The sequence below is a fragment of the Ranitomeya imitator genome, chromosome 6 (genome assembly GCF_032444005.1).
Source record: "Ranitomeya imitator isolate aRanImi1 chromosome 6, aRanImi1.pri, whole genome shotgun sequence".
NCBI lineage: Eukaryota > Metazoa > Chordata > Amphibia > Anura > Dendrobatidae > Ranitomeya > Ranitomeya imitator.
Window position 1 is genome coordinate 75,718,176 of NC_091287.1, and position 22,256 is coordinate 75,740,431.

General features: G+C 49.7%; 1 protein-coding gene across 1 annotated transcript in view; it reads right to left on the bottom strand.

Moving 5' to 3' along the window:
• GORASP1 (golgi reassembly stacking protein 1) overlaps positions 1–22,256 on the bottom strand; it is a 60,679-nt gene that overhangs the window by 7,555 nt on the left and 30,868 nt on the right. The window lies entirely within an intron of this gene.

Below are 22,256 nucleotides of genomic sequence, written 5' to 3' on the forward strand. Positions count from 1 at the left end.
AATATGATGGGCACAATTTATTATGCGTTGTGCGCCTCTTAATGCCTTAGTCACATCTTATTCATTCATGCACATTACTAAGCCTGACGTACAAAACGGTAGTCTTAATGAATCGGGTTCTTAGTGACTGGCACATTAGGAGACATTTTTCGGACTACGACCATATAATTCAATATAGCGATTTTCAGATTGTCTATTTGGCACAATGTCTATAAAAGGAGATGCAGAGGTCTGTAATTACAGGGGACTATAAAGAGTAACTGTCATTTTAATTTAATACATTAATAAAACAAGCATCAACCTAGCTAGCGCAGACAGCTGGGGGCTGGTATTCTCTGGCTGGTAAGGGGCCATTGATAGTGCCCCCTAGCATAAAAATAGCAACCCGCATCAATTAGTATGATACTAGTGGGTTATATGAGATATATACATAACGTGTGTATTTACATATGTAATGATATATGAGATAAAAGATTATACATAAACTGTAGATGGACATGTAGCACATATTTGTATGTATATAGGGGTAGTCTGAGGACATGTAACCCCTATATTATAATTATACTTGTGATGTGAGCTGGAGGTGCTCACTGCTCTGTCACTTCCAATGTTCGAATGAATGGCAGAGAGCGGGTTGGGGCAGGTACTAACAGCCAATGAGCATGCAGGCAAAGCGCGGGGCAGATATTATCAGCCAATGAGTATGCAGCAGACAGGCAGACGGCAGATACTAACAGCCAATGAGTGTGCAGTGGACAGGCACAGGGCGGGGCTAGATACTTATGCTTTGGGCAGAGTTACCTCTGGCTGTGAGGACAGTGAAATGCATCATGGGTTTGGTTGGAGAAAAAGCCCCAGAAGCTGCCTAACCAAGAGCAGAACATGTACTGTATTTTTCGGACTATAAGAAGCACCCCAAATTTTGGGGTGGAAAAAAAGCAGAAAAAAAGATTTTTATGAGATGGGGGTCAGTCTTAAGGTACCGTCACATTTAGCAACGCTGCAGCGATCTAGACAACGATGCCGATCGCTGCAGCGTCATTGGAGAGCTGTCACACAGACAGCTCTCCAGTGACCAACGATGCCGAAGCCCTCGGGTAACCAGGGTAAATATCGGGTTACTAAGCGCAGGGCCGCGCTTAGTAACCCGATGTTTACCCTGGTTACCAGTGTAAATGTAAAAAAAAAAAAAAAAACACTACATACTTACATTCCGGTGTCTGGTCACGTCCCTCGCCTTCAGCTTCCTGCACTGACTGTGAGCACCGGCCGAAAAGCACAGCACAGCGGTGATATCACCGCTGTGCTGTGCTTCACGGTCGGCCGGCGCTCACAGTCAGTGCGGGAAGCTGAAGGCGAGGGACGTGACCAGACACCGGAATGTAAGTATGTAGTGTTTTTTTTTTTTTTACATTTACACTGGTAACCAGGGTAAACATCGGGTTACTAAGCGCGGCCCTGCGCTTAGTAACCCGATATTTACCCTGGTTACCAGAGAAGACATCGCTGAATCGGCGTCACACACGCTGATCCAGCAATGTCAGCGGGAGATCCAGCGACGAAATAAAGTCCTGGACTTTCCCCAGCGACCAACGATCTCCCAGCAGGGGCCTGATCGTTGGTCGCTGTCACACATAACGATTTCATTAATGAGATCGTTGCTACGTCACAAAAAGCAACGATATCGTTAACAATATCGTTATGTGTGACGGTACCTTTATTGTCCAAATTTACTGTATCATACCTGAGGGACATTGGTGGTACAGCAGGGTCACAGAAGGCATGGTCCCTTCCTCAGGAAGCCAGTGGAGGCAGAAGAGGGGCAATGCTGCAGTCCTGGGGTGCGATGCTGCGGGTCCGGTGTCGGCGGTGAGGCAGAGCACCAGAGCAGGGTCCATTCCTCAGGATGCTGGCGGCAGAAATGTGTCCATGGCGAGCCATTCATCGGTTTCCATGCAGCCATCTTCCTGAAGCTGTGGGCCACGGGAGGCTTCAGGAAAATGGTCACCGGAGGCCGCGCGTGCAGTTTAAGATCTCGGCGGCCATTTTCCTAAAGCCGAGTGCCGCCGAGATCTCAATCTGGGCACGAGAGGCCTCCGGTAACCATTTTTCTGAATCCTCCAGCGGCCCACGGCTTCAGAAAGATGGCCGCAGGGAAAACGGTGATGCGCTCACCGTTGACACCAGGCTGCAGCGTGGACAGCGGCGTGGACACATTACTACCGCCTGGATCCTGAGGAAGGGACCCTGCTCAGGTGCCACCGCCGCTGATACCGCTGCTCCAACACCCTGGTAGCCTGCGTTCGCACAAGATGCACCCCCCATTTTCCTCCCAACTTTGGGGGGGGGGGGGGGAGGGTGTCTTATGGTGCGAAAAATACGGTAGTCAAACTGGATGCAGACAAAAAAAGTGAAATTCCGGAGGAACGGAACAAAACACTAAATTTATAGGGGTGTGCTACATTAGAAAATAGCACAGAGTAGCTTAAGAAAAAAAAAGTTTGGATTTTGGGGTCGGACAACCTCTAAGTAGCAGATAGTTAATGGGCTGAGAACATTGCAAGTAATAAATTACAGAAACATAATGCGGTTATTGACTTATCTCATTTAAACACACACAGGACATTAAAAATAGAAAGGGAAAAAGTCCAGAGACTTGAGACATCTGTTGTGTCGGTGGCTGGACAGCTCCAGAAGGTTCAGAGTAAACAAGGTCACAAGCTGACATAAGAGGCCGGGACTGCTAACACTTCCAGAACCGTCATCATCTACAAGAAGAACTTTATTGGGACACTAATTAGCACTAAATATAATAACTGACCCTGTATTTCTTAGGCTGTGTTCAGATTTGGATAAAAATACTTTGATCGGTAAGCTGCCAGCCACTGGGATGGAAACCCAAAACGATCCCACTGTAGTCAATGGAGACCATCGAGAATTACTGGCTTCCATTGGGAGAGGAACTCGGATTTTTCGTCGTTTTATTATAATGGATCAAAACAACGGAAATTATTAAACAAAGATCTAAATAGGAGCACAGCATTGTGATCCTCCATCCCTAATGCTACGTGTCACAATCATCTACACGATCAATAAAAGGTTAGGTAGATATCAAAGGGAAGCCACCATCAGAAAATCCCGTATAGGGGTGCCTCCTGTCACGGTAATCCTGATAAGGAGCCTGCTGAAAACTCCTCCTGAAAGGAAATGTGACCACAAAAAGCCCCATTGTCTAATGTGAAACTTTGCAATCTTTATTTAAAAAAAAACAAAAAACAACAACAATGTAAAGAAAAGAAAAAAAAAGCAATTTTTTTTAAAAATACATGTGGCTTAAGGGAAATGTTTCTCCTTGTAGAGTGCCGAGCTGTGGCACAGATACTTGTAGGCCATGCAATGCTCCTCTGGGAGTTAAAATATGCAAATAGCCTCTTAGCCAAATCAGACGTGTTGCTTTGCACTAATGAGGGGTAAACACCGTGAAACATGTGTCTGTGAATGGTGTGTTAGGTTTCACTTCTTATCCTAAATCAAGTGGAAAGGCAAGTTAGAGGGTCAATATTGCCTTTAAGGATTGCTACTTCCTATAGTTGGTTATCAACACATTTTCAAATGGTGGGTACCATAGAAAAAATGAAGTGAGAAGGAAGTACCAGTAAAAACAATAAATTTATTCAAAACTTGTTATAAAAGTTGTGTAACAGATAAAATTAGACAAAGACGAAGGGGGGAACGGAAAACCTCCAGATACCAGAGGAGGCACACCACAGCACTGCGGTACAGTAAAACAGATGTATCCAAGACAGCTAAATATTAAATCATGGGGCTACCAAAAGTATGCCAAGTGTAGACAGCTACTAGGATGTAAGTACCGTACAGCGCACAGAGCCAAATATCAGGTAATACTGTGTTAGAGGAAGAGAGGGGGAGGGGCATATGATAACCAAGCAGGTGTACTCATTGTATTGGTATCAAGAGGGCTGTAATCAACACTAGGGAGTGAAAGTGTCACCGTATGCTTTGATTAGTTGCATCATTTAGCACAAGCCTCACTTCATAAATAGGTAAATACCTGTGAATAGTTTGTATCAGGAGTCTGTGCGCGCCGGGTCCGGGTCATGTGGAGGCCTCCTGCGCCCAACAAGCGCCGTTTCGCCACTAGCTTCTTCTAAATGGGCCCCACTTGGCATACTTTTGGTAGCCCCATGATTTAATATTTAGCTGTCTTGGATACATCTGTTTTACTGTACCGCAGTGCTGTGGTGTGCCTCCTCTGGTATCTGGAGGTTTTCCGTTCCCCCCTTCGTCTTTGTCTAATTTTATCTGTTACACAACTTTTATAACAAGTTTTGAATAAATGTATTGTTTTTACTGGTACTTCCTTCTCACTTCATTTTTTCTATGGTACCCACCATTTGAAAATGTGTTGATATCCTATGTCGAAGTGACTCTAGCCTGTGCTATATATAGGACTATGGGAATAATTCCTATAGTTGGTGCTAGAGTCCCTGTCCTCTTAATCTCTGAAGAAGATATTTCTATGTTTAAAAATAAACACAAATATCTGATTTAAATAATAATCCATTCCCTTTAAGAGGTGCCTTTACGCATAAGACAAATAGCTGGTAAGGGACTTTGGACATTTACTTATTTAGTCTCCTGAGGACTGAAGTGGCTCAAAGCTGTGTCATCTGGTTGTGACTGCTGGAGGGCATAGCCGTGGAGTTTTATGACAAGTCCAGCGGAGCGATGATATGACCTTCACAATGACCTCTGAATCCTGAATCTATTCTGAGCCTAAGGGCCCATGTACACAGACCTATAATCAGGAATTAATGAATGTCCCGATTATCAGCTTCCCTGAATGGCAATCACCAGAAGAATGAACAAGACGCGTACGTCACTTGACATGATTTTTGTAAGCAAGCTTTAAAATTATCGTCCTGTGTAAACAGCACATGTGCTGCCGAGAACACGATGTGCTAAGGGCGCAGAACAATGGTTTTGTGCATGGAAGTGTGGTCAGACGGTCCAACGGGTTATCAAATGACAGTATCGGCTAATGCTCGAAGTCGGCCCGTCTATTTGGGCACTAAACCTGCCATCTTAGGCCTCCTTCACATGTCCGTTTTTGCGTCATTTTTAAAGAGCCACGAATACGGACACACACCCAATGTATTCAATGGTGGTGCGCACATGTCAGGGTATTGACATGGTCCATGTGAAAATCCCTCAGACATGTCAGGTTTTGTTTTTTTATCAGCATGGACAGAATGCGTGCCGCACAAGCGCGCACTGATGACACACGGATGACATCCATCAGCGTCACACGTACCGGAAGAAGCGGGACAGCTTGCGCTGTTCCCAGGTACCGGCTGCTGAAGGCAGCTCTCATCATTGTCTCCTGGCCGTGCTGACATCAATGCGACCAGGAGACAATGATGGGAGTTGTATTCAGCAGCCGCTGTGACGTGTGTCATTTTAGACCACATACGCCTATTGGAGGTGGGAAGACATGGCCGACTACGTCTTGGTGCCCACTTCAACAGACGAAAATGACGCACAACAGAGCACATGGTGACTGTCTACATCATAAAATTAAGTTCCCTGTCAGCATATATACCCAAATCTGCAAAGGAGACAATGACCGTAGGAGAAGACACTTTGTGAACGCAGCCTAACAATAATGTTAAAGGTTTGGTGTATAAATTAACATGGATGGCCGTCCAAGGAGGGTTCCATCATAAGAGCCACATGCACAGGGTGAACATTTTACCTTTATATTACAATACATGCTGAGGACACAATTTTGTGTCACTAATATAAAGTATTTCAGGTTCTCCTCCTGCACTTAGAGCAGTCTTCCTCACCGACTGCACAGCTCATGTCCTCAGAATGGCCACTAGTGGAGAAGCAGGAGACCAGAGCTGACCGACGGGTTCCGTAACATTGATCTTCTCTTGGTGCTACAGACTGAAAGAGGTTTTTCAAGTTAATTAATACTCTGCTCTCAGTCACCAATTAGCTGAAAATAGTAAATCATGTATATGCACCAATCTGTTCCCCACCATTGCAGCACCGCGTCCCGGTTCCTCCCATTTACCCTTGTTGCAGTGGTGTCAATCCTTATACCCCATGATGACAGCAGCAACCACATAACTCCTGGGTGGTCTTGTGCCATATATCACTAAGGGCAATGATTGACGAACATGGAGAATCAGATAGGTGGCGGTGGATAGCGGGGATTACGTTACCCGTGTTTGGTGGCTGGGGGAGGCTTTTAAATATTTTGGAAAACCACTTGCCATAATGTATACAAGTACTTCATTTGCCCACTGCTCGGCCCGGGCTGAATATTGATAATCACTTTAAAGTAACATAGGTGCCGATTCATCAAATAGTTTTCCCCGCAATTCTCCAATAAAACTGGTTAAAATGTTGCAGGACTTTTGCGCAACTCAGTTGCACAAAAAAAAAAAAAAAAAAAAGACAGTCATGTCAAAAAGCTTATAACCTGAAAATATGGGGTTAACCTGCAGATTAATAGAGTTCTGCATCTGCCCGATACCCACACAGAGAGCCCCGCTTTTGGGAGGAAAGGAGCTTTATCTTCCCTGGCAGGCGGGAACTTTCAGTCAAGGTGAGTGGTGGCTGTAACCGCATCCCCAGCAGGGACTGACAGCTGGTTCAGCATCAGCGCCGGCTGTCAGTCAGTGCAAGGGCGAGGTTATAGCCACCACTCACTGTGACTGAGCAGTGACTGAAGAGAAAAGAAAAACAACATGAAGCGTCAAGCTATATAGTAGGGACCACCACTCAAAATAGTACAAATATATAAATTTTATTATGTCAACCAAAGAACACCACACAATTAAAATCACTTAAAAACTTGATCATGGGTTCCAAATTGTTTTTTTGAGCAGTGACTGAAGCTGCGTCAGCCAATCCCTATGACTGAAAGCCTCAGCCGGTCGGAAAGCATAAAGTTAATTTACTCCTGGCAGTGGGCATCTGAGTGAAGGTGCAGGACAGGTTCAGAACCTTATTGACCTCTTGACTAACCCTATATACAGTGCCTACAAGTAGTATTCAACCCCCTGCAGATTTAGCAGGTTTAATAAGATGCAAATAAGTTAGAGCCTTCAAACAAGAGCAGGATTTATTAACAGATGCATAAATCTTACAAACCAAAAAGTTTTGTTGCTCAGTTAAATTTTTATAAATTTTAAACATAAAAGTGTGGGTCAATTATTATTCAACCCCTAGGTTTAATATTTTGTGGAATAACCTTTGTTTGCAATTACAGCTAATAATCGTCTTTTATAAGACCTGATCAGGCCGGCACAGGTCTCTGGAGTTATCTTGGCCCACTCCTCCATGCAGATCTTCTCCAAGTTATCTAGGTTCTTTGGGTGTCTCATGTGGACTTTAATCTTGAGCTCCTTCCACAAGTTTTCAATTGGGTTAAGGTCAGGAGACTGACTAGGCCACTGCAACACCTTGATTTTTTGCCTCTTGAACCAGGCCTTGGTTTTCTTGGCTGTGTGCTTTGGGTCGTTGTCTTGTTGGAAGATGAAATGACGACCCATCTTAAGATCCTTGATGGAGGAGTGGAGGTTCTTGGCCAAAATCTCCAGGTAGGCCGTGCTATCCATCTTCCCATGGATGCGGACCAGATGGCCAGGCCCCTTGGCTGAGAAACAGCCCCACAGCATGATGCTGCCACCACCATGCTTGACTGTAGGGATGGTATTCTTGGGGTCGTATGCAGTGCCATCCAGTCTCCAAACGTCATGTATGTGGTTGGCACCAAAGATCTCGATCTTTGTCTCATCAGACCATAGAACCTTGAACCAGTCAGTCTCAGAGTCCCCCAAGTGATCATGAGCAAACTGTAGACGAGCCTTGACATGACGCTTTGAAAATAAAGGAACCTTACGGGCTCGTCTGGAACGGAGACCATTGCGGTGGAGTATGTTACTTATGGTATTGACTGAAACCAATGTCCCCACTGCCATGAGATCTTCCCGGAGCTCCTTCCTTGTTGTCCTTGGATTAGCCTTGACTCTTCGGACAAGCCTGGCCTCGGCACGGGAGGAAACTTTCAAAGGCTGTCCAGGCCGTGGAAGGCTAGCAGTAGTTCCATAAGCCTTCCACTTCCGGATGATGCTCCCAACAGTGGAGACAGGTAGGCCCAACTCCTTGGAAAGGGTTTTGTACCCCTTGCCAGCCTTGTGACCCTCCACGATCTTGTCTCTGATGGCCTTGGAATGCTCCTTTGTCTTTCCCATGTTGACCATGTATGAGTGCTGTTCACAAGTTTGGGGAGGGTCTTAAATAGTCAGAAAAGGCTGGAAAAAGAGATAATTAATCCAAACATGTGAAGCTCATTGTTCTTTGTGCCTGAACTACTTCTTAATACTTTAAGGGAACCAAACAGAATTCTGGTGGGTTGAGGGGTTGAATAACAAATGACCCTCTGAAAAGACTTTTCACAATTTAAAAAAAAATAAACAAATAACATTCTTTTTTGCTGCAGTGCATTTCACACTTCCAGGCTGATCTACAGTCCAAATCCAAGTCACAATGCCAAGTTAATACCAAATGTGTAAACCTGCTAAATCTGCAGGGGGTAGAATACTACTTGCAGGCACTGTGTATATATATATATATATATATATATATATATATATATATATATTTTTTTTTTTTTTTTTTTTTTTTTACTTCACAGATTCCATTTAAAGACACTTAAATCGCCTGCAGACGAGCGACGCTCCGAGTTTGGAGACCCCTACCGATCGCTCCACAGATCCCCGAGAAGTGTGCAGCTCAGAGCAGAGTACAGAGCTACAAAGTCTATGCTTCCTATCGAATCTGTACTCCGCTCGGACAAGAGCTGTGCGCTTCTGCCTCCTGATCTGCGCACCGCTCTATTGATTATCAGTGGAGATCTTAGTACTGGACTCTACCAATCTGCAGGTGATTAAAGTGCCTGCAAAATATGAAAATAAATAATGGTGAAAGTTAAGTTTAGCTACTCTGAGTCTGGCACACATTACTGGCGTACAAAACAGCAGCCTTGATGAATCAGTATTTTACCCTGTTAATGATTTCTGAAGACCAGTGTAGCTTAGTGCACAATTGATGTTCTAGATCAAAAAGAGTTAAAAATACAAGACTCTTCAACCTTCCACAGACTCATTTACAAGGGAGGAGACACATTACTGGTTTGTCAAGAGCCACGCCAGTGCCTGATGTGTTACACCCAGTACACTAACCTGACGTCCCAGTCTGGAAAAACTGAGTGCACAGCGCTGATGCCAGGCTACGTCTCTGTAGCACAGTTTCCAGCATCTGCTCTAGGCACCACCATCATCACTGACCGACAATATAAGATCACTGCATGGGAAATATTGAGCGATGTTAGCAATTATGAATTGGGAAATGACTGATGCATTTAGCCCGAACCATGGGCAGCATGAATCAGATACTGGCTCCATCAGTTCAGCTAGGTACGATTGTCCCATATGCTGCAACATTTCAGAGACATACCGGTCCGGGGGCTATGTCACTCACCTGACCGTTCCCTGGCGGCTGCCCCTGATGGGGGGATCAGACCGCACTATCGGCTGCCCCTGATGGGGGGATCAGACCGCACTATCGGCTGCCCCTGATGGGGGGATCAGACCGCACTATCGGCTGCCCCTGATGGGGGGATCAGACCGCACTATCGGCTGCCCCTGATGGGGGGATCAGACCGCACTATCGGCTGCCCCTGATGGGGGGATCAGACCGCACTATCGGCTGCCCCTGATGGGGGGATCAGACCGCACTATCGGCTGCCCCTGATGGGGGGATCAGACCGCACTATCGGCTGCCCCTGATGGGGGATCAGACCGCACTATCGGCTGCCCCTGATGGGGGATCAGACCGCACTATCGGCTGCCCCTGATGGGGGATCAGACCGCACTATCGGCTGCCCCTGATGGGGGATCAGACCGCACTATCGGCTGCCCCTGATGGGGGGATCAGACCGCACTATCGGCTGCCCCTGATGGGGGGATCAGACCGCACTATCGGCTGCCCCTGATGGGGGATCAGACCGCACTATCGGCTGCCCCTCCTGGGGATCAGACCGCACTATCGGCTGCCCCTCCTGGGGATCAGACCGCACTATCGGCTGCCCCTCCTGGGGATCAGACCGCACTATCGGCTGCCCCTCCTGGGGATCAGACCGCACTATCGGCTGCCCCTCGTGGGGATCAGACCGCACTATCGGCTGCCCCTCCTGGGGATCAGACCGCACTATCGGCTGCCCCTCCTGGGGATCAGACCGCACTATCGGCTGCCCCTCCTGGGGATCAGACCGCACTATCGGCTGCCCCTCCTGGGGATCAGACCGCACTATCGGCTGCCCCTCCTGGGGATCAGACCGCACTATCGGCTGCCCCTCCTGGGGATCAGACCGCACTATCGGCTGCCCCTCCTGGGGATCAGACCGCACTATCGGCTGCCCCTCGTGGGGATCAGACCGCACTATCGGCTGCCCCTGATGGGGGGATCAGACCGCACTATCGGCTGCCCCTGATGGGGGATCAGACCGCACTATCGGCTGCCCCTCCTGGGGATCAGACCGCACTATCGGCTGCCCCTCCTGGGGATCAGACCGCACTATCGGCTGCCCCTCCTGGGGATCAGACCGCACTATCGGCTGCCCCTCCTGGGGATCAGACCGCACTATCGGCTGCCCCTCGTGGGGATCAGACCGCATTATCGGCTGCCCCTCGTGGGGATCAGACCGCATTATCGGCTGCCCCTCGTGGGGATCAGACCGCATTATCGGCTGCCAGGTTTTGTCTCCTGCACCATGTGCTTGGTTCCCACTAGTGTTTTTTTTATATTCTGTTTCTTGCTTCCAATTCAGAAGAAAACTGAATGTGTCTGATTCTGAAGATTGGCCCAATGTCCTCTCTATGGCGCTTCAGGTCTGTTATGTTTGATTTTAAGCAGGAAAAATATTGCACTTTTAATTCAGTATAAAAAAAAAGCAAACTGATTGGAACAAAGACAACTTTAGTTTAAGGGAACTTGTCACCAAGAAAATGCCGTCCAATCTGCAGGCACCATGTTATAGAGCAGGGGATCTGAGCAGACTAATTTTGCCGGGAAAAAAAAAAATACCAAAGACTCCGTATAACCTGTGATTTCATCATTTATGGGGTTGTTTGGTCCAAATCAGTAAGTCTGCAGTCACGCTGTGTGACTACAGACTTATGAATCCCCCCAGCTCACACACTGTGGGGATTTAGTGAAGGGTATGTATGTGTTAGGCTATGTGCACACGTTGCGGATTAGGCTTAGGAATTTCTGGTGCGGATTCTGCCTCTCCTGGCAGAAAACGCACCTGCGGATTTGTCGCGTTTTTTGTGCGTTTTTGCTCCAGTTTTTCTGTGGATTTGCTGCGTTTTTTACCCCTGTGGTTTTCTATAATGGAATGGGTACAAAAACGCTGCAGATTCACAAAAAAGAAGTGACATGCTGCTTCTTTTAAACCGCAGCTTTTCCACAGCGGATTTTCCGCAAAGTGTGCACATTTTTTTTTTCTCATTGATTTACATTGTACTGTAAATCACTTGCGGATCTGCAGCGTTTCTGCACCTTAAAAAACGCTGTGGATCCGCACAGAATCCGCATTGTGTGCACATACCCTTAACCCCTTACCGGCATCGGACGTACTATACCGTCCGATGCCGGCTCCCCTGCTTTGATGCAGGGCTCCGCGGTGAGCCCGCACCAAAGCCGGGACATGTCAGCTGTTTTGAACAGCTGACATGTGCCCGTAATAGGCGCGGGCAGAATCGCGATCTGCCCGCACCTATTAACTAGTTAAATGCCGCTGTCAAACGCAGACAGCGGCATTTAACTACCGCTTCCGGCCGGGCGGCCGGAAATGACGTCATCGCCGACCCCCGTCACATGATCGGGGGTCGGCGATGCTTGTATATTGTAACCATAGAGGTCCTTGAGACCTCTATGGTTACTGATTGCCCGTCGCTGTGAGCGCCACCCTGTGGTCGGCGCTCACAGCACACGTGCAATTCTGCTACATAGCAGCGATCAGCAGATCGCTGCTATGTAGCAGAGCCGATCGGGTTGTGCCTGCTTCTAGCCTCTCATGGAGGCTATTGAAGCATGGCAAAAGTTAAAAAAAAAAAGTTTAAAAAAATGTGAAAAAAATAAAAAAAACATAAAAGTTTAAATCACCCCCCTTTCGCCCCAATCAAAATAAATCAATAAAAAAAATATCAAATCTACGCATATTTGGTATCGCCGCGCTCAGAATCGCCCGATCTATCAAATAAAAAAAAGTATTAACCTGATCGCTAAACAGCGTAGCGGGAAAAAAACTCGAAACGCCAGAATTACTTTTTTTGGTCGCCGCGACATTGCATTAAAATGCAATAACGGGCGATCAAAAGAACGTATCTGCATCGAAATGCTATCATTAAAAACATCATCTCGGCACGCAAAAAATAAGCCCTCAACCGACCCCAGAGCACGAAAAATGGAGACGCTACGAGTATCGGAAAATGGCGCAATTTTTTTTTTTTTTTTTTTTTTAGCAAAGTTTGGAATTTTTTTTCACCACTTAGATAAAAAATTACCTAGTCATGTTTGGTGTCTATGAACTCGTACTGACCTGGAGAATCATAATGGCAGGTCAGTTTTAGCATTTAGTGAACCTAGCAAAAAAGCCAAACAAAAAACCAATGTGGGATTGCACTTTTTTTGCAATTTCACCGCACTTGGAATTTTTTTCCCGTTTTCTAGTACACGACATGCTAAAACCAATGATGTCGTTCAAAAGTACAACTCGTCCCGCAAAAAATAAGCCCTCACATGGCCAAATTGACGGAAAAATAAAAAAGTTATGGCTCTGGGAAGGAGGGGAGTGAAAAACGAACACGGAAAAATGAAAAATCCCCCGGTCATGAAGGGGTTAAACATTCTCCCGGTCAGAGCCTGTCTAATGGGCACAGTATTCAAGTGTATGGAAAGCGAGGCTGCACCCACTGGCCAGGAGTATAACTCACACATACCCTCCAGTCCTGACTCAGACCAGCAAGCGCTGGAGGGATTCATAAAGGTACCGTCACATTAAGCGACGCTGCAGCGATCCAGACAACAATCCCGATCGCTGCAGCGTCGCTGTGTGGTCGCTGGAGAGCTGTCACACAGACAGCTCTCCAGCGACCAACGATGCCGGTCCCCTGGTAACCAGGGTAAACATCGGGTTACTAAGCGCAGGGCCGCGCTTAGTAACCCGATGTTTACCCTGGTTACCAGCGTAAACGTAAAAAAAAACCAAACACTACATACTTACATTCCGGTGTCTGTCCCCCGGCGCTGTGCTTCTCTGCACTGACTGTGAGCGCCAGCCGGAAAGCAGAGCGGTGACGTCACCGCTGGGCTCTGCTTTCCGGCTGGCCGGCGCTCACAGTGCAGGGAAGCACAGCGCCGGAGGACAGACAGCGGAAGGTAAGTATGTAGTGTTTGTTTTTTGTTACGTTTACGCTGGTAACCAGGGTAAACATCGGGTTACTAAGCGCGGCCCTGCGCTTAGTAACCCGATGTTTACCCTGGTTACCAGTGAAGACATCGCTGAATTGGCGTCACACACGCAGATTCAGCGATGTCTGCGGGAGTCCAGCGACGAAACAACGTTCTGGACTTTATGCTCCGACCAACGATGGCACAGCAGGATCCTGATCGCTGCTGCCTGTCAAACTGAACGATATCGCTAGCCAGGACGCTGCAACGTCACGGATCACTAGTGATATCATTCAGTGTGAAGGTACCTTAAGTCTACAGTCACACAGAGTGACTGCAGACTATCAATTTGGAAAAGACAACCCCTATAACCCTTTGCTATTTCTGGGATAGTGGTTCTACCAGTGACTGACAGCTTTCATTGTGTAACTGTGTGTACAGAGACAGCTGTCAGTCACTGGTAGGACCGCCCACTGGGCAAAAAAGGTTTAAAAACACAGGTTATAGTGACCCTATCTTCACAAACCGAAGTATCAATGCACTCACCTCCTCCTGCTCTATAACATGGTGCCCACAGATCGGACGGCATTTCATGGGCGACAGGTCCTGATGTTAATGGAAAAACTCCATAGTTTACTATTCAGATTTCTTTTTGAATTCATTTGCATTCATTTTTTTTTGCTTTATGTTATAGAAGGCTATGGTCACCAGAGCGTTTTGTGGTTTAACCTGATACTTTTCATTTGTTTGTTTTGTAATATATTACAACTAGTGTTGAGCGATACCTTCCGATATCGGAAAGTATCGGTATCGGTTTGGATCGGCCGATATTCAAAAAATATCGGATATCGCCGATACCGATACCCGATCCCAATGCAAGTCAATGGGACCAAAATATCGGAATTAAAATAAACCCTTTCTTTCCTTGTAGGTTCATTCTACATGAAGGAAAACAACTAAGAATAATGCCGGATGTATTTGGGGAGGTGGCGGAGACATTAAAGTCATAGAGGTTTATCCCAATCAAATAGAATAGCATGTTTTTTGTTTTTTTTTAAGACGTTCGGAGTGACAAAGATATTGACTATGTAAATTTTTTTTTTATTTTGTCAGATATTGATGTTTCACTATTCCACGCCCTTCCCCTTCTTTTTTTTCTTTTTTTTTTTCTTTTCCCACACTTTCATCTTCATCATCATCAGCATCTTTGACATCAACTTCTTCACCTTATTCATCTTCTTCTTCATCTTCTACCTATTTTTTTTTTTTTATTACATTCTTCATATTCATTTTATTCAACTATTATTATTCTTCTTATTCTACATATTCTTTTTATTCCACTGTTATTATTCTTCCTATTCTACTTCTTCATCATATTCTCATTTGTGACAGGCATTCCCGTAGTTGTTATCTATAAAAGTTTGAAGATTACACCTTCCGTTCTGCCAGTCACAAAAGTTACATTTGTCCGCGTTCAGTTTGGCCTGCAGCATCAGGCTTTATCCAGGGGCACCACGAGGAGGAACGGACTCACCCCCATACACTGCTTAGTCTTCTTCTGCATATAATTTAGATAATATCTTTTGCTCTGATATTAAGTCTTATGCTTAATGTTCTTCTGCTCTTTGTTCTGCAGCCTCTTGTTCTTCTGCTTCTCGGTCTTCCATGTTGTCGTCTCCAGGGTCGTCGTCTCCAGTGTCGTCATCTCCGCCGTCGTCGTCTCCGCCGTCGTCGTCGTCGTCATCGGGGTGGTCTTCCGTGTCGTCGTCATCGTGGTGGTCTTCCGGGTCGTCGACGTTAGGGTCTTCAACTTGGAAATGTAGCAGAAGGTACAAGAAGGCTGAGAAAATGCCAAGAACCAGCTGATGGAACTGGAACTCGGATGGCTACCCGAAGGTTCAAGAGCCTATGGAACTACCGAGGACCAGCTGACGTTACTGGAACCCGGTTACTAAGCAGGAGGTACCCGTGCTAAAAAGCACTACCAAGGACCGCCTGACGTTGACGGAACTCGGATACCCAGAAGGAGGCACCTAAGCCAAAGGCTCTGCCCGGAACCAGCTGACGTTACTGGAACCAGGATGGGGAGCAGAAGGTACAAGAGCAAAAGACACTGCCGAGAACCAGCTGACGGTACTGGAACCCGGATGGGTAGCCGAAGGTCCAAGAGCCAATGGAACTACCGAGGACCAGCTGACGTTACTGGAACCCGGTTACTAAGCAGGAGGTACCCGTGCCTGAAAGCACTACCAAGGACCACCTGACGTTGGTGGAACTTGGATACCCAGAAGGAGGCACCTAAGCCAAAGGCTCTGCCCGGAACCAGCTGACGGTACTGGAACCAGGATGGGGAGCAGAAGGTACAAGAGCAAAAGACACTGCCGAGAACCAGCTGACGGTGCTGGAACCAGGTGGTGGACCCCAAGGTCCACAGGAGAGGAGAGAACAGCTAGGCCGCGAGGCAGCCGCAGTTACCGAACCCCAACAGTCCTACAGGGGGAGCTGGGCCTACTGGCACTACAGAACCAGCCTTGACTACCAGTTCACGCAGCCCACATAGGAAGCTCCTAAACTGGAGGCACCCTGGAGTTGGCTAACCCGACCGCACCACGACGAGGCAAGCATAGGTGTCTCAGTGAGCTTGACACAACCCGGAAACAGCTGACGGTGCTGAAACCAGGCTTGGCACGAGGGAGTACCTGTGACAAAAACACTGCCGAGAACCAGCTGGCGGTGCTGGAACCCGGATGCGTTGCCCCAGTGTGCAAGAGCCAATGGCACGACCGAGGACCAGCTGACGGTGCTGGAACCCGGTTACTAAGCTGTAGGTGCCCGCGCTTAAAAGCACTACCAAGGACCGCCTGGCGTTGGCGGAACTCGGATACCCAGGAGGAGGCACCTAAGCCAAAGGCTCGGCCCGGAACCAGCTGACGGTGCTGGAACCAGGTGGTGGACCCCAAGGTCCACAGGAGAGGAGAGAACAGCTAGGCCGCGAGGCAGCCGCAGTTACCGAACCCCAACAGTCCTACAGGGGGAGCTGGGCCTACTGGCACTACAGAACCAGCCTTGACTACCAGTTCACGCAGCCCACATAGGAAGCTCCTAAACTGGAGGCACCCTGGAGTTGGCTAACCCGACCGCACCACGACGAGGCAAGCATAGGTGTCTCAGTGAGCTTGACACAACCCGGAAACAGCTGACGGTGCTGAAACCAGGCTTGGCACGAGGGAGTACCTGTGACAAAAACACTGCCGAGAACCAGCTGGCGGTGCTGGAACCCGGATGCGTTGCCCCAGTGTGCAAGAGCCAATGGCACGACCGAGGACCAGCTGACGGTGCTGGAACCCGGTTACTAAGCTGTAGGTGCCCGCGCTTAAAAGCACTACCAAGGACCGCCTGGCGTTGGCGGAACTCGGATACCCAGGAGGAGGCACCTAAGCCAAAGGCTCGGCCCGGAACCAGCTGACGGTGCTGGAACCAGGTGGTGGACCCCAAGGTCCACAGGAGAGGAGAGAACAGCTAGGCCGCGAGGCAGCCGCAGTTACCGAACCCCAACAGTCCTACAGGGGGAGCTGGGCCTACTGGCACTACAGAACCAGCCTTGACTACCAGTTCACGCAGCCCACATAGGAAGCTCCTAAACTGGAGGCACCCTGGAGTTGGCTAACCCGACCGCACCACGACGAGGCAAGCATAGGTGTCTCAGTGAGCTTGACACAACCCGGAAACAGCTGACGGTGCTGAAACCAGGCTTGGCACGAGGGAGTACCTGTGACAAAAACACTGCCGAGAACCAGCTGGCGGTGCTGGAACCCGGATGCGTTGCCCCAGTGTGCAAGAGCCAATGGCACGACCGAGGACCAGCTGACGGTGCTGGAACCCGGTTACTAAGCTGTAGGTGCCCGCGCTTAAAAGCACTACCAAGGACCGCCTGGCGTTGGCGGAACTCGGATACCCAGGAGGAGGCACCTAAGCCAAAGGCTCGGCCCGGAACCAGCTGACGGTGCTGGAACCAGGTGGTGGACCCCAAGGTCCACAGGAGAGGAGAGAACAGCTAGGCCGCGAGGCAGCCGCAGTTACCGAACCCCAACAGTCCTACAGGGGGAGCTGGGCCTACTGGCACTACAGAACCAGCCTTGACTACCAGTTCACGCAGCCCACATAGGAAGCTCCTAAACTGGAGGCACCCTGGAGTTGGCTAACCCGACCGCACCACGACGAGGCAAGCATAGGTGTCTCAGTGAGCTTGACACAACCCGGAAACAGCTGACGGTGCTGAAACCAGGCTTGGCACGAGGGAGTACCTGTGACAAAAACACTGCCGAGAACCAGCTGGCGGTGCTGGAACCCGGATGCGTTGCCCCAGTGTGCAAGAGCCAATGGCACGACCGAGGACCAGCTGACGGTGCTGGAACCCGGTTACTAAGCTGTAGGTGCCCGCGCTTAAAAGCACTACCAAGGACCGCCTGGCGTTGGCGGAACTCGGATACCCAGGAGGAGGCACCTAAGCCAAAGGCTCGGCCCGGAACCAGCTGACGGTGCTGGAACCAGGTGGTGGACCCCAAGGTCCACAGGAGAGGAGAGAACAGCTAGGCCGCGAGGCAGCCGCAGTTACCGAACCCCAACAGTCCTACAGGGGGAGCTGGGCCTACTGGCACTACAGAACCAGCCTTGACTACCAGTTCACGCAGCCCACATAGGAAGCTCCTAAACTGGAGGCACCCTGGAGTTGGCTAACCCGACCGCACCACGACGAGGCAAGCATAGGTGTCTCAGTGAGCTTGACACAACCCGGAAACAGCTGACGGTGCTGAAACCAGGCTTGGCACGAGGGAGTACCTGTGACAAAAACACTGCCGAGAACCAGCTGGCGGTGCTGGAACCCGGATGCGTTGCCCCAGTGTGCAAGAGCCAATGGCACGACCGAGGACCAGCTGACGGTGCTGGAACCCGGTTACTAAGCTGTAGGTGCCCGCGCTTAAAAGCACTACCAAGGACCGCCTGGCGTTGGCGGAACTCGGATACCCAGGAGGAGGCACCTAAGCCAAAGGCTCGGCCCGGAACCAGCTGACGGTGCTGGAACCAGGTGGTGGACCCCAAGGTCCACAGGAGAGGAGAGAACAGCTAGGCCGCGAGGCAGCCGCAGTTACCGAACCCCAACAGTCCTACAGGGGGAGCTGGGCCTACTGGCACTACAGAACCAGCCTTGACTACCAGTTCACGCAGCCCACATAGGAAGCTCCTAAACTGGAGGCACCCTGGAGTTGGCTAACCCGACCGCACCACGACGAGGCAAGCATAGGTGTCTCAGTGAGCTTGACACAACCCGGAAACAGCTGACGGTGCTGAAACCAGGCTTGGCACGAGGGAGTACCTGTGACAAAAACACTGCCGAGAACCAGCTGGCGGTGCTGGAACCCGGATGCGTTGCCCCAGTGTGCAAGAGCCAATGGCACGACCGAGGACCAGCTGACGGTGCTGGAACCCGGTTACTAAGCTGTAGGTGCCCGCGCTTAAAAGCACTACCAAGGACCGCCTGGCGTTGGCGGAACTCGGATACCCAGGAGGAGGCACCTAAGCCAAAGGCTCGGCCCGGAACCAGCTGACGGTGCTGGAACCAGGTGGTGGACCCCAAGGTCCACAGGAGAGGAGAGAACAGCTAGGCCGCGAGGCAGCCGCAGTTACCGAACCCCAACAGTCCTACAGGGGGAGCTGGGCCTACTGGCACTACAGAACCAGCCTTGACTACCAGTTCACGCAGCCCACATAGGAAGCTCCTAAACTGGAGGCACCCTGGAGTTGGCTAACCCGACCGCACCACGACGAGGCAAGCATAGGTGTCTCAGTGAGCTTGACACAACCCGGAAACAGCTGACGGTGCTGAAACCAGGCTTGGCACGAGGGAGTACCTGTGACAAAAACACTGCCGAGAACCAGCTGGCGGTGCTGGAACCCGGATGCGTTGCCCCAGTGTGCAAGAGCCAATGGCACGACCGAGGACCAGCTGACGGTGCTGGAACCCGGTTACTAAGCTGTAGGTGCCCGCGCTTAAAAGCACTACCAAGGACCGCCTGGCGTTGGCGGAACTCGGATACCCAGGAGGAGGCACCTAAGCCAAAGGCTCGGCCCGGAACCAGCTGACGGTGCTGGAACCAGGTGGTGGACCCCAAGGTCCACAGGAGAGGAGAGAACAGCTAGGCCGCGAGGCAGCCGCAGTTACCGAACCCCAACAGTCCTACAGGGGGAGCTGGGCCTACTGGCACTACAGAACCAGCCTTGACTACCAGTTCACGCAGCCCACATAGGAAGCTCCTAAACTGGAGGCACCCTGGAGTTGGCTAACTCGACCGCACCACGACGGGGCAAGCATAGGCGTCTCAGTGAAGTTGACACAACCCGGAAACAGCTGACGGTGCTGAAACCAGGCTTGGCACGAGGGAGTACCTGTGACAAGAACACTGCCGAGAACCAGCTGGCGGTGCTGGAACCCGGATGCGTTGCCTTGCCTATTAAAGATTGTCTTCCTAGAGCCCCAACTAGCGGTGTTGGAGCAAAGGGTAAGCAGGGGGAGATGAGTGTAGGCCGAAGCCTGCACTGGAGGCAGCTTTGTGTCTGCGTTGCGTTTGCAGGACACTTTGCCGGCTACACACTGGGGGAACAGCTGGCGTTGCTGAACCCCACTAACACAATGGCGTGTGTTTTTCTCTGTGCAGCTAGCACTTGCGGGCAAAAACTAGCGATGTTAGAGCCCGTGTTGAAGCAGGAGGAGGAGGAGAGGAGCAGAGTGTAGGCCGAAGCTTAGTTGAACCAATTTCAAAGGAAACCTTTAACCCCCCCCTCAGGTGTTACAAAGTACAAGAGACACACCTTGTGCAGTATTAATGCTGCACAAGTGAAAGGTTGCTCTATTAATTTGTCTACTTGCACACGCTGAATGAAAGACATACACAATTTACCCCATTCTACAGTCAAACTGTAGTGGATGCGTGACTTGGTTTTTTGATGAGACGCAGCACAGGTGTCCAAAATAACGCCTTGGTGCTTGGAGCAGCTTCCTGAGCGTTGTTATTTGCTGTACAGGAGTCTGCGCTCTTGTGTTATCCCTTGGCAATGCCCTGTTAGCGCTGCCCATCTTATGACATCATTTCATGTTGGCCGGTGCGGTTAACGATGGCCATAAATCCCAGACCCACAGTGTCTTTTCATAAAGCCACACTGCGGTGCTGGGATTCGTGGCCTTGAGCAGTAAATATTTTGGCCGCTCACACACGTCCTTACACCTGCTTCAGACTGGGCGGCCTCTGCTGATCCCTTCTCGCATGCCGCGGCCATGAGGCTGCACAGTCTGAAGAAGGCTGAAGGAGATGAGTTAAGACAGGCGAAGATATGCACTGCTCGTGCCCATCAATCACACCCTCGCAGTCAAAATAATTAAGACAACGAGGAGCATTTTATTCAGGCAGGGCGGACGAACAGGCGCAAGTAGCCAACCAATGATGTCAGAAGACGGGAAGCGCTACCAAGGGGGGTGCTGCGTATCATTAGAAAGGAAAGTCACACCTCAGGGACAGTGGAATGGTCTCAAAGAGACACATTTTGTACGTGTTGAGTTCCACGTGGGCAAGGAGAAAACATCAGCCACCTTGTACAAATGCAGCAGTACTGCTGTACAAGGTGGCTGTTATACATAGAAACACCTGGGGGTGGGGGCCAGGCTCCCTTCAATTTCAGTTCATGTGCCTGCGTGGCGTTTGCAGGTCACGTTGCAAGCTGCACAGCAGGGGAACAGCTGGCGGTGCTGAACCCCACTAACACATTGGCTGGTGTTTTTCTCTGTGCAGCTAGCATTTCCGGGCAAAAACTAGCGGTGTTTGAGCCCAGGGTCAGCAGGAGGAGGAGGAGAGGAGCAAAGTGTAGGCCGAAGCCTGCACTGGTGGCAGCTTTTGGTCGGTTGTGCCAGCGTGGCTTGTGCTGGACACGATGCCGGCTACACAGCGGGGGAACAGCTGGCGTTGCTGAACCCCACTAACACATTGGCTGGTGTTTTTCTCTGTGCAGCTAGCATTTCCGGGCAAAAACTAGCGTTGTTAGAGCCCAGGGTCAGCAGGAGGAGGAGAGGAGCAGAGTGTAGGCCGAAGCCTAGTTGAACCAATTTCAAAGGTTACCTTTAACCCCCCCTCAGGTGTTACAAAGAACAAGAGCCACTCCTTCTGCAGCATTAATGCTGCACAAGTAAAAGGTTGCTCTATTAATTTGTCTACTTGCACAAGCTGAATGCAACACGTAGACTATTTAGCCCATTATACTGTTTAACAGTAGTGGAGGCGTGACTTGTCTTTTTAAAGAAAAGCAGCACAGGTGTCGAAAACAACACCTTTTTGCATGGGCGCAGCTTCCTGAGCGTTGTTAGTTGCTGTACAGGAGTCTGCGCTCTTGTGATCCTTTGGCCATGCGCTGTGAGCGCTTCCTGTCTTATGACCTCATTTCATGTTGGCCGTTGCGGTTAGCGATGGACATGAATCCCAGACCCACAGTGTGTTTTTAAAAAATCACACTGCGGTGCTGGGATTCGTGCCCTGGTGCAGTAAATATGTTTGCCGCTCACACATGTCCTTACACCTGCTTCAGACTGGACGGCCTCATCTGATCCCTTATCGCCTGCCGAGGCCATGAGGACACCCAGTCTGAAGAAGGCGGAAGGA